The sequence below is a fragment of the Schistocerca gregaria genome, chromosome 2 (genome assembly GCF_023897955.1).
Source record: "Schistocerca gregaria isolate iqSchGreg1 chromosome 2, iqSchGreg1.2, whole genome shotgun sequence".
Lineage (NCBI taxonomy): Eukaryota > Metazoa > Arthropoda > Insecta > Orthoptera > Acrididae > Schistocerca > Schistocerca gregaria.
Genome location: NC_064921.1, coordinates 911,957,907 through 911,971,920, shown reverse-complemented (window position 1 = coordinate 911,971,920; position 14,014 = coordinate 911,957,907).

Sequence of the window (14,014 nt, the reverse complement as noted above, 5' to 3'; positions counted from 1 at the left end):
AAAAGCAAAACGAGGATAATGGAATGTAGTCGAGTTAAATCGTGTGGTGCTGAGGGAATTAGATTAGGAAGTGAGACACTTAAAGTAGTAAAGGAGTTTTGCTATTTGGGGAGAAAAATAATAACTGATGATGTACGAAGTAGAGAGGATATAAAATGTAGACTGGCAATGGCAAGGAAAGCGTTTCAGAAGAAGAGAAATTTGTTAACATCGAGTATAGATTTAAGTGTCAGGAAGTCGTTTCTGAAAGTATTTGTATGGAGCGTAGCCATGTATGGAAGTGAAACACGGACGATAACTAGTTTGGACAAGAAGAGAATAGAAGCTTTCGAAATGCGGTGCTACAGAAGAATGTTGAAGATTAGATGGGTAAATCATATAACTAATGAGGAGGTATTGAATAGGATTGGGGAGAAGAGAAGTTTGTGGCACAACTTGACGAGAAGAAGGGATCGGTTGGTAGGACATGTTCCGAGGCATCAAGGGATCATCAATTTAGTATTGGAGGGCATCGTGGAGGGTAAAAATCGTAGAGGGAGACCAAGAGATTAATACACTAAGCAGATTCAGAAGGATGTAGGCTGCAGTAGGTACTGGGAGATGAAGAAGCTCGCACAGGATAGAGTAGCAGGGAGAGCTGCATCAAACCAGTCTCAGGACTGAAGACCACAACAACAACAATTCTGAACAACCCAGGAACTGCGGTATCATAGTTTGCAGAATGTTCTGAAGACGAGGAAAGAGTGTCTGCAAAGTTTGTCCCGGGCACCTTGATTCCAGTACAAAAACAACTATGCATGGACATCTGCCGTTTCTTGATTGAAATGTAAAACGCTGGCAATTCTTTTCTGAGAAAAAAAAAATCATCACGAATAACTAATCTTGGTGTTATGGGTACGAATTACCACAAAAGGCGGGAATTCACATAAAGGGTCAACCCTTTTACGAGATAACAGACACGCAAAGTTATAGCGACGCTCGAGCTAAGCAACATCCCGAAGAAGAAGTTTATTTACAGTTTTCATATACTTGTGCATCGGACTCAAGGGGGCAGGAGGGGGAGGGGGGCGAAGAAACTGTAAAACACCTTTAACATTAAACCACCACCTTAACCTTTCTTTAATTTTTGTCAATCCAGTCTCGTAACTTTTTATATTGGTGGGGTATGTTATCGAGAAAAGACAACATGCATTTCTATCTGATTGAGGAAGTAATATAACATAAGGACAGATGGAAAGATAAATATGAAATAAATGGCTTGAGACAGAATAAAATGTTAACTACAAGCTGAAATATGGGGGAAGACGGCACGGTTGAGAAGGCTATAGCTTTTGAGGAAGGCACAGTAATGGCTTGTGCCCGATGCTACTTATTGTGAATAAAAATATAATACGTTACATCATCTAAAGATAAAGAAAATTGACTGGTGTGGGAATGAAGACTAAGGATGTAATACGTGGAGAGAAGAGAAAGTGAACAGATGAAGATAACTAATGTAGAACGGCGAGAGATTGAGTGATATTATATAACAAAAAATGAATTGGTGAAATTATGAAAGAACCCGAGGGTAGATCACTGTGACAAAAGCAACGAAAAAAGAGGCACAAAGAAAGTGGATTATATTGTCATTTGCGGTTGACGGTGATGTCAGTAAAGACCGTGGAGCAACGTTTGGTATACGACAGGGAAATCGACTGTAGATTTCCAAGGAAACTGTCCAACAATATACTTAAGTTTGGATGGTCAAAGTCGCTCTGTAGAAAGTTGAGTCAATGTTACAGGAATGCATGTGCCTTGTAGGAAGCAACCTCAAAAACAAAGAGTTTTTAGCGGCTGTCAATGAAGAAGTTCGTGAAAGGTGAGGACAGGATGGGGAAAAATACGTGTTTTGTAACATAGCATCTGTGTGCTCTGATGAGCTGTTACTGGATGTCAACTTCAAAATTACTTGAGCACAATTTAAAGTATGTAATAACTATGGTATTCTAAAGAGTTTCTTCTGTAGTAGCCTACAGAAGGTGCCAGTGAGGCTAGTAATACGTTCTTGACTTATAAGGTATAAAAACATGGCTGAGAGCTTAGGCCATTTACTGTATTACAGTTCGTTTATACCACTCCTCCACGAGTTTTTTCATTTCCATTTGATAAGGTAATTGGCACCCAATTGACTAGAGTTTCCCTTCGGTTGTTGCACACACTGTTGTTACATTACAGAGTATGGCCTTCGCAATCGATGGAGAGAGATCGTGTCTTCTATCGAATCCAGTTATTGCGACATCAATCCTCTGGTGATCAAAATACTGTAACGCAAGTTTATTCCACAATCAATGTCTACACACGAATTTTAGTTCTTTATATTTTCAGTTGATTACAGTTATTTAAAATTACGTGTATTTCAACACCCATTGTCCGTTTAACAGATGGAGATAACGTAAACCATGGGAACTTCTTATTAACTTATATATCTATTTGCAAGTACGCCATGAATAATTCTTGCATTTCATCTGTTCAGTAGATAATAATTCTGGTTATGTTACACTCCTGGAAATGGAAAAAAGAACACATTGACACCGGTGTGTCAGACCCACCATACTTACTCCGGACACTGCGAGAGGGCTGTACAAGCAATGATCACACGCACGGCACAGCGGACACACCAGGAACCGCGGTGTTGGCCGTCGAATGGCGCTAGCTGCGCAGCATTTGTGCACCGCCGCCGTCAGTGTCAGCCAGTTTGCCGTGGCATACGGAGCTCCATCGCAGTCTTTAACACTGGTAGCATGCCGCGACAGCGTGGACGTGAACCGTATGTGCAGTTGACGGACTTTGAGCGAGGGCGTATAGTGGGCATGCGGGAGGCCGGGTGGACGTACCGCCGAATTGCTCAACACGTGGGGCGTGAGGTCTTACAGTACATCGATGTTGTCGCCAGTGGTCGGCGGAAGGTACACGTGCCCGTCGACCTGGGACCGGACCGCAGCGACGCACGGATGCACGCCAAGACCGTAGGATCCTACGCAGTGCCGTAGGGGACCGCACCGCCACTTCCCAGCAAATTAAGGACACTGTTGCTCCTGGGGTATCGGCGAGGACCATTCGCAACCGTCTCCATGAAGCTGGGCTACGGTCCCGCACACCGTTAGGCCGTCTTCCGCTCACGCCCCAACATCGTGCAGCCCTCCTCCAGTGGTGTCGCGACAGGCGTGAATGGAGGGACGAATGGAGACGTGTCGTCTTCAGCGATGAGAGTCGCTTCTGCCTTGGTGCCAATGATGGTCGTATGCGTGTTTGGCGCCGTGCAGGTGAGCGCCACAATCAGGACTGCATACGACCGAGGCACACAGGGCCAACACCCGGTATCATGGTGTGGGGAGCGATCTCCTACACTGGCCGTACACCTCTGGTGATCGTCGAGGGGACACTGAATAGTGCACGGTACATCCAAACCGTCATCGAACCCATCGTTTTACCATTCCTAGACCGGCAAGGGAACTTGCTGTTCCAACAGGACAATGCACGTCCGCATGTATCCCGTGCCACCCAACGTGCTCTAGAAGGTGTAAGTCAACTACCCTGGCCAGCAAGATCTCCGGATCTGTCCCCCATTGAGCATGTTTGGGACTGGATGAAGCGTCGTCTCACGCGGTCTGCATGTCCAGCACGAACGCTGGTCCAACTGCGGCGCCAGGTGGAAATGGCATGGCAAGCCGTTCCACAGGACTACAACCAGCATCTCTACGATCGTCTCCATGGGAGAATAGCAGCCTGCATTGCTGCGAAAGGTGGATATACACTGTACTAGTGCCGACATTGTGCATGCTCTGTTGCCTGTGTCTATGTGCCTGTGGTTCTATCAGTGTGATCATGTGATGTATCTGACCCCAGGAATGTGTCAATAAAGTGTCCCCTTCCTGGGACAATGAATTCGCGGTGTTCTTATTTCAATTTCCAGCAGTGTAGTAAGGTAAAGGTGTTGACGAAATCTTTTCTTTAAAAATAAGGTATTTCCATTTGCTAACAAGTTAAAAATTACATAAGTTTTCTCTTCAAGAGCATGCATACAAGGACGTAATGTTCTAACGTGTTTCCACGTGACGTTGTTTCACTTGGGTGCTCTACCATGACAAAGAATAATGACACGGTGGCAGCGAGCCAATAAACGCGAATTTGTTACTAGTAGGAGCGGTCTGGTGCGGACGTGGTGTGACGGTCGAATGAAATAACTTTGTGATTGACACAACAGGAGTCATGTGAGGTTCAAGAACCCGTCCATTGGGTTCATTGGCTAGCTACTAGCCCCTAGCACACGTTCGCTACACGTCAGTCACAAAGTTCTCTTAATGGAAGTTTGTATAGCCTATAGTGAAGACATCTTAAAGCTAATGACGCAACGACGCTCCTGCCTCTGCCTGCACGACGTGAGCAAATTATGAAGGAGTGGGAGTCACACCCACAACGTGAATCATCTGCAGTAAGCAGACGACATAGCTGAGAACTGCGCTACAACTTATTGCAGCCCGTTTCGGGCATCATTGCAGCACATTTTGCAAATCGTTAGAGCTTCCACGGAGACATTTTCGATTATAAAGGACTAGTAGTTATGGTTTATTTCGTAGAGTAACAAATCTGTAGTAGCTGTTTAGCACTAAAAGATCGTGAGCAGTGCTATGTAACAGCCTACTAATCATTTCATGATGATTGACATCTGACTTTGAGTTCAAGTTCCGGTCACATTCCACTACGAACATCGATATGTTATACCTTTCTGGAATCATGGAAATGTCAGTTTTATTCAGTGTATGAATGCACGATAATATTTTAGAGAAACCGTGCTTTTTCTAGCCTTTCTCGGCGAGCGTCAACTTTAAGGAAGCATAATACTCAGACCGCAGTTCCTTTGCACAGTTTTATTCTACTTACAGGCGGATTTTCATTATTTTATGATTACTTGTTTCATCGCTATAATGTCAAACGCAAGGCGCTGCGACTGAGCTTACCGTTGTAGCTGTTGCGACGATGAAGGCACTGATGTTATGTTTGACCTTTTGTTGGTTACAAATGAATACTCCTCGTCTTTGTTAGTTAAGGGCGGGCGCACACGGGAGACTTACTGTCGCGCAACCATTTCCTCTTTGTTACTTTCCTGTTGCTTCGGTTTTTGAGAGCTCGCACACGATGAGCAACTGTTTCCTGGCAGCGGACCCATTTGAAGGGTTTTTCTAGTGTTCAAAAATGTTCAAATGTGTGTGAAATCTTATGGGACTTAACTGCTAAGGTCATCAGTCCCTAAGCTTACACACTACTTAACCTAAAGGCAAACACACACTCATGCCCAAGGGAGGACTCGAACCTCCACCGGGACCAGCCGCATGGTCCATGACTGCAGCGCCCCAGACCGCTCGGCTAATCCCGCACGGCTTTTTGTAGTGCAATCGACCAGTGCACATAGGTGGATTGTTTTGAGACTGCAGTGGATTGTGCTCTTATCATTCCACAAAGGACAAAACAACGGAAAACGAAGTATTAGAGTCACCATCCTATGTCTGAAAGACCAAATAAACGGACATTCACTTTAATATTTCAAGAACTAGGATGTTACCCAGAGGAATTCTTCAGTTATTTCTTGCATGAATGTAACGTTATCTGACGAGCTAGTCACAATTCTGGGACCTGCCATCACCTACCAAAAACACAAATATGCTACTGGTGCTTCCACCAGAACAGAGGCTCAGTGTTACAATCAGGTAGGTTGCATGAAATTACACATTTTTTATTTAGTTTGATATTATTTATTATTCGAGAAATCCATTTAATAAAAGTAATCGTTAAATTTTGTATAAAATATGTCCAAAACAACTAATTGAAATGGCAGAAAATGAGTGCAGGTGTAAAGTTTACACAGTGTTGGGTGCAATGACATGGTACATGGTTTCTGGTCCACCCAAAGGCACAGAAAAATTATTCAGGTATGAGTTTACACTGTAGTAATCATGATGAGAAGTACGGACGGTGTACGAGCTGTTTCCAGCGGTAGGTTGATTGTAACAGATGCACTAAACACTCGTGCAGGGGTGGAGAAGCTAGAACACCGAACTCCACCACTGAAACTGTCAAGTGTCGCTTGGTAGACACGTGTTCTGGAAACGTCTTATTACCTGAAGAATCTCAATTTGTGCATCGATCATTTGGTGTGTAGGTATTGCTTTCAGCATAGGTACAAGAGACAATGCAAAAGGTGTTGCAGGGTTATCATTGATGAAGAAATTCCTTTCTTCTCTCGAAGTATATCGAGTAAAGTTTCTTTATAACTCTTCTTCTTCTTCTTATTTGGATTGTAGGAGGTATGTGGAGAACGAAAAATGGGTGGCCTTTGAACGTTCTCTGTTTCGTCAGGTTCCTCATCTCCTACTACTTCAGCATTTCCACTTGTTTCACGTACTTCTACGGTTGGTAGAAGAAATAAAAGTTGATCGTAAAATTTGTACTTTCGGTGCTTTCCGGCTGGTTGTCCTCACTCGACCGATTTTTGCTCACGCAATTCTCTTGCAAATCATGTCCTTAGATTTTTCCATCTTCGTTGTATCAGCGTTCCTAGGAAAGAAAGACAATAAATTGAAACGCTTGACATTGTCGTATATTTTAATTTATTTTCATGAATTATAAATGAAAACTATTATAATTCAATTACTTTAAATCATTTACGAAACTTCAAAAATTATTATAACTTATTTTCAGGTATCTAGCAACTGGATCAACTATCAACGATCTTTCATACAACTGCTTGATTGGTGCTAGCACAATCCGCAAAATAGTGAAAGCAACAAGCGCTGAAGTATGGAATGTTTTGCAACCTACGGTTATACCAGAGAAATGTGAAGAAGAGTGGTTGCACATGTTGAACAGTTCTATAAAAATACCCATTTCCCTAACATAGGTGCTATAGACGGAAAACATATTCGAATAATACAACTTCAAAGTTATGGCTCAGACTTTTTTAATCATAAAAAATCTTTTGTGTTCTGTTGATGGCATGGGCCGAAGCTGAATGTCATTTTGTCTTCATAGATGTTGGTGCAAATGGACCAGCAGATGATTCCTCAGTTCTTAACAATTCGAATATGGGCAAAAAGCTGCAACGTAGATTTCTGAACATACTGAACGACCGAACATTGCCTAACAATCCAGAAGGCAGACGAGTGCCTTTTTGTTTGGTTGCTGATGAAGCTTTTGGTTTATCGAGGCACATTTTGAGCGCATTTGCTAAAAAAAAAAAAAAACGCTTACAGTATTAAAGAAAATTTTCAGCCGTAGGCATACCACTACTCGTCGTATGGTTGAATGCACATTTGGCATACTGGCACAGAAGTGGCGTATTTTCCATAGACCTCTTGATGTTACCATCGATTTCTGCGATACAATAATCAAAGCATGTTGTGTGCTCCACAGTTTTGTACGCAGAAGAGATGAAATGAACTTTACAAATATAGCTTACGAATGTCCACTGCAGAGTATAGACACTGAACACCATGCTAAAACTATATCTGCTGTCAATATACGCAACTATTTTGCAACCTATTTTACGTCCCCTGGAGGATCTGTTCCTCTGGCAGTACGATGGACTACCGGCCGGAGTGGCCGAGCGGTTCTAGACGCTACAGTCTGGAGCCGCGCTACCGCTACGGTCGCAGGTTCGAATCCTGCCTCGGGCATGGATGTGTGTGGTGTCCTTAGGTTAGTTAGGTTCAAGTAGTTCTAAGTTCTAGGGGACTGACGACCTTAGAAGTTAAGTCCCATAGTGCTCAGAGACATTTGAACCAACTACGATGGACTATGATTTCACTACGACTCAACAACATTGAAAAACTTGCTTGTTCTATCCACAAAACCTTATTTAGAAGTTTAATATAATAACAATATCTAAAATATGCCAATAAAAGCAACTTTGTAAAATAAAAACTTATCTGCTTGTTTTTTTGTTTTTTTTCTGTAGAGAGTTGTCCCCAGATCGTACTCCACAGGTTTACATACACATCTTCCCACAGTTTGCTTTTCAAATTAGCGTAAGAATAATCTTTTAAAGTTTTATTGAACGATGCAGGCCTCTTTTCTACTTCATTTATGAGCAATTCACTATCGATGTTTGCATCCCTCACAATGGCCATTTTACGAACTTCAAAGATTCCAGCTCCAGACAACAGCCGGCCGCGGTAGCCGAGCGTTTAAGGCGCTTCAGTCTGGAACCGCGCGGCTGCTGCGGTCGCAGGTTCGAATCCTGCCTCGGGCATGGATGTGTGTGCCGTTCTTAGGTTAGTTAGGTTTAAGTAGTTCTAAGTTCTAGGGGACTGATGACCTCAAATGTTAAGTCCCATAGTGCTCACAGCAATTTGAACCATCCACACAACAGACACGGCAAATTGCATTGTCGCCCGTGTGCGCGTGCACATATAACCTGTGGAATGGGACATAGGCGGCCAGAACAACTGAAAATTTGTGTCGCTGTCGCGTCGCTCCGTGAGCGCTCTTACAGATGATTGTACAGACTCTGTGGAAAGAAAGTTGCGCTACAAAAAAAGTCTCCCGTGTGCGCCTTTCCCAAGAGTTTGTAAAGCAACTGCGTTAGCAGCGGCAATACATGCGAGGTTGTGGTGGAGCGTAGTTGTCACACCAGCGCGGCGCCACTGTCGCAATGCGCCATTACCTCCTGTTCATCGGCGAAGAATGGCAGCTTCGTAGTCGCATTCCATTACAGCATTGCCGCGTTCAGTTTTTCTTGGCAGCAAAGGGAAATAATATGGGAAATTGCAAGAAAATGCTCGATATGCAAGCCGCTCACAATAAATGAACATTTGTGTAGCACATTTCAACAGTAAATGAAAAAGTCGATTAGTTCAAATACACTTTACAGTAAAGAATGATGACTGAAATAAAATCTACCTTAACCGCTTTCGCTGCTGGCTGAGGTCTCGCTGCTGCTATTGCTGTCATCTACTTGATGAGGAATGGTTCTACTGCTATGCCAAGACAGTGGGCTCTTTTTGCATTAATGTTTTCAAGTTTGCGTACACGGCTCATTGAAACCCTCCAGACACTTTGGGGAAGACTTTCCAGTGCGGAGCGACACAACCGTAAAGTAAAAAACGGTCGAAAAAGCACGCTTTCTCTTTAATATTACCTCGTATACTGTCCACTTTTTAACTAAAGTGTGATATTCATAAACCAAATAAAAGTGTCCGTTTCCACGATTCCGGCAAGGTATAACACATTGATGTTCGTCGTGCGATGTGATCAGAATATGATCTCAAAATGAGGAGTCAGTTATTTTGAAATGATAATAGCCACAAACTGTTCTCATGGTAAGGGTGTGTTTGGCTGCGTTGTGCGTAGGACAGACCACCTATTGCTGTAGCTTCCACGTGGGGAATTGTAATGCACTGTGTACAGAAGCCCGCTTTAGATTATAGTAGAGTAAGAAATCTGTCATTGGGCGAACGATTATTTTCAAATATTAGTGAAAGATAGTAATGGCTAATATAAGATCCCGAGAGAAGGTGCTCTAACTAAATGAACTCACACGTGCAACGAAAAGCTTAGGTCACCAAACAAACTGATGAACTACTGACGTCCAAGGACAGCTGAGAATTACTGAAGACATAAAGATACTTCATTATTTTCAACGCACCACAGCTGTTCACTGAGTACTAGAGTTCGGAGGATGCCAAAATTCTGTCATGTGATTACATAAATGTTTTAACTTGACATTTGCTCTAACATGAACACTCTGCAGTCACACTTAAGTGCTTGGCAACGGGTTCATACAGTCATTTTCAAACTCTTTCTCCACCATTGTACTCTCGAACAGCAGGCAGAAAAATGAACAGCTAATTCCTTTCGAGCGAGATCTAATTTCTCTTATTTTATTACGATGATCAATTCTCTCTAAGTGGGTGGGAGTCAATAGGACATTTTCCCATTCGGAGGAGAAAGTTGCTGAGTGAAATTTCACGAAAAGATGTCACCGCAAGGAAAAAAGCCTATGTTTTAATGATTATAGAATGAAGGCTTTCACGAGCGGATGACATAGCTGTAGGTAAACCTTTCATGATGTGTAGGTAAACCTTTCGTGATGTGAGGTCGTGGTCCACGAAACTCTTCCGTTCCTGACGTTTCGTCCAGGACTGCGCTGGACATCTTCAGAGGCACTCCCCCGCGGAGTCTTGCCTACTGACCGGTCGGGCTTTTTTTTTTTCTTTATTGTTATTTTTAACCCAATACATAGGTAGGCCAGCAGCGGCGTAACTAAGCCGCTCTTCGGCCACAGACATGAACATAGTACAAGCAGTAAGAGATACACAGAGACATGGAGGTTAGAAAACAGTAGACAAACAGAGTAAAATAACAGAAGCCGTTCACTGTGGAGCAGTCAAGTTAAAAGCGATTCACACAGCACATAACGGAGAGATACAAAGTAGCACACGTGAACGATGGAGCACAGAACAAGAGACACGGATGCACTAACGGGACAACAAAACACATAAGCACTGTGGCGACAATCTCCGGCGGTTGGTGATGCACTTGTCACACGAGTAAGGCCGGGGACCTGCCAGAAGGAAGGGGCGAGGGTAGGAGGGAATGGGGGAGGGGTTGATGCCAATGGGGAGAGGATGGGAGAGGGAGGGGTGGTGTGTGGAAGCCCAGGGAGAGGGGGAGGGGAGGGAAGGAGGGAGGGAGAGAAGGGAGAGAGGGTGCCCACAGGATAAGGAGAGGAGAGGGAAGGCAAGGCTCAAAGTTGGTAGGAGGGGTAGATGGAGGGGAGGAGGGCATCATCCGGGAGGGGGAGTTGGCGGAAGCCACCTTGGGAGAGGGTGTGGAGAGTGTGAAGATGGAGAGCAGGTGGGATACAGGAGTACAGGCGCGGCAGCGGGTTGGGGTGGGAGAGGATCCGGTCGGGCGTCCGAGCGCGACATATATATACTGTAGGAAAGGGGTCGTGGTCGAAGTTACACGTGATAGGCAGAGATAATCCTAGTCAAAGTTAAAACTTAACTATCGATTGTAATCTTGTCAAAGATAAAATTGTCTAGCGATTCTGCAGAGCTACTGTCCTTATGTCGCTAAGTATCGTTGCCTCCTCTTTTTTATTAAAATATCCCTGATGCTTATAAATTTCAGTGGCTTCTCTAGATAGTCGTGGATAATAATTTGACGCTGTACATAAAATTTTTGTTTCAGAAAACTTCTCTTGGTGGTTTCCTGACTGAAGAGTATGCTTTGCTACAGCTGATTTCTCTGTTTTTCCTAGTCAGCAAAGACTTTTGTGCTCTTCTAGCCATGTATTTACGCTTCTCTTGGTAGTTCCAATATAAAATTTACCACACTTACACGGAATTTTGTATACATCATATATCGCCAAAAAATGGGCGTTTATCCTCCATAGATCGGAGTACTTGATTTATTTTCTTTGTTGGTCTGAGGACTGGTCTGATGTCATGTTTCTGTAAAAAAATTACCGATCTGATCCGTTACCTTTTTAATGAAAAGGAGAGAAACTACATTTTTCCGTCGTTGTGGTTCATCCTTGTCCTTCGATCTTCTGTTCCTTGGTCGTAAAATTCTCTTGACCTCTTTCCCTCAGTAGCCATTTTTCTCGAAGGCTTGCGTCAAATGTTTTATTTCAGCGACCAGGAATTCCTATGTGCATATCCGCTCGGTTCTATCGTCAAGACGTTTAATGATGCCTCCCTTTTGTTGTGGATGGTGATTGGAGTTTTTATGCAAATATCTGTCGGTATGTGTTACTTTTCGAAAAACTTTATGTTCCAGACTTCCATCGGATCGTCTCATATGTAAAACATCAAAGAAAGATATATTATTATCATTTTCAATTTCTATTGTGTACTGGATTTTTGGTTTAATTTAATTTAGATGAATCAAGAATTCGTTCAAAGCCTTTCTATGACGGGGCCAAACCACAAATGTGTCGTCTACAAACCGATACCAGCGAGATGGTTTCTTATTTGCTTTGTCCAGCATCGATTGTTCGAATGTCTCCATATAGAAATTAGAATCGAAACCAGGGTCTTATGCCACAGTAAACCACTGGAAAGTAATTTAACAAAAGGCGAGAGGAAGGCTCTCAGGGGATTTAAACGCAGATTAGAAGATAGTGGTTCTTCGTGCTGATAAAGGGAATGCTACTGTTGTTATGAATACATAGGATTGTCGAAGCAATATTTTGAACCTTTTAACCTCAGGACAGTACAAGAAACGAAGGGCCCTACAGCGAGCGTACTGAGGACACAAATAGTATGATTAAGTCATCTACCTGTATTCAAAAAGAAGATAAAAGAGCTTTGTTGACGATTGAAGCTATGTGTCCTAGACTGTATGGTGTACCTAAAATTCATAAAATTGATTTTCCTTTGAGACCAATAGTTAGTGCCATCAATTCTCTCACGTACGAAATAGCGAGATATCTAGCAGCTCGTTTACAACCTTATATTGGGAAAACTGACTCATATGTATAAGACTCGAGTCATTTTATTAAGAAACTTGATGGAATAGTTCTGGCTCCTGAAGATATTCTTGTAAGTTTTGACATAGTGTCCTTCTCACTATGATTCCAGTTAAAGAATCTATGATTTTCATAACGGATATTTTTCCAGCATATTTTACTGCTCTTTTTAGACATTGACTTACATCGAGTCTGGTCCAGTGGGACTTGAATTTTATGAGCAACTTGATGGTGTAGCAGTGGGTAACACATTAGGTTCTGCAATCGCTAATTTCTATGTGGAGAAATTCGAACCATCGGTTCTGGGCAAAGCAAATAAGGAACCATCTCGCTGTTATCGGTTTGTAAGCGACATATTTGTGGTTTGGCCCCGTCATAGAAAGGCTTTGGACGAATTCTTTGATCATCTAAATAAAATTAATCCAAAAATCCAGTTCACCTTGGAAATGGAAAAGATAATAAAATATCTTTCTTGGATGTTTAGTTATGAAACTATCCGATGGAAGTCTGGAACATAAAGTGTCTCGGAAAGTAACACAAACCGACAGATTTTTGCATAAATACTTCAATCACAATCCACAACAAAAAGGAGGTGTCATTAAAAGTCTTGTCGATAGAGCCTTGCGGATATGGACATCGGGACACCTGGACGCTGAAATAAAACATTTGAAAGCAAGCCTTCGAGAAAAATGGCTACTCAGCGAAAGAGGTAAAGAGAATTTTACGACCAAGGAACAGAAGATCGAAGGAGAAGGATGAACTACAACGACGGAAGATTGTGTTTCTCTCCCTTTTATTAAAAAGGTAACGGATCAGATCGGTAAGATTTTACAGAAACATGATACCAGATCGGTCTTTAGACCAACAAAGAAAATAAGTCAAATACTCCGATCTCGGAAGAATAAACGTCTTCCTCTGTCGACATGCGATGTGTTCAAAATTCCATGTACGTGTGGTAAAGTTTATATTGGAACTACCAAGACGAGCGTAATACATGGCTAAAAGAATTAAAAAGTCTTTGCCGACTAGGAAAAATAGAGAAATCAGCTGTAGCAGAGCATGCTCTTCAGTCAGGAAACCACGAAGTGAAGTTTTCTGAAACAGAAATATTATTATCCACGAATATGTAGAGAAGCCATAGAAGTTTATAAGCGTCAGGATAATTTTAATAGAAAAGAGGAGGCAATGAAACTTAGCCACATGTGGACAGTAGCGCTGCAGAATCGCTAGACGATTTTATCTTTGACAAGATGACAATCGATAGTTAAGTTTTATCTTTGACTAGGATTATCTCTGCCTATCACGTGTTACTTCGACCACGCCCCCTGTTATAGAGTATGTATAGGGTGTTTGCGGAGGAAAGATCAATATTTTAAACAGTAATAGTATAAGAAGTAATTCTGAAGCAAAAATATGTATGAACATAAGTCCGAAAACGCTTCGTTAGGGATGTATAGGTATTGAAAGGAACTTTAATTTTTCATCATTGATGTGCACAACGTG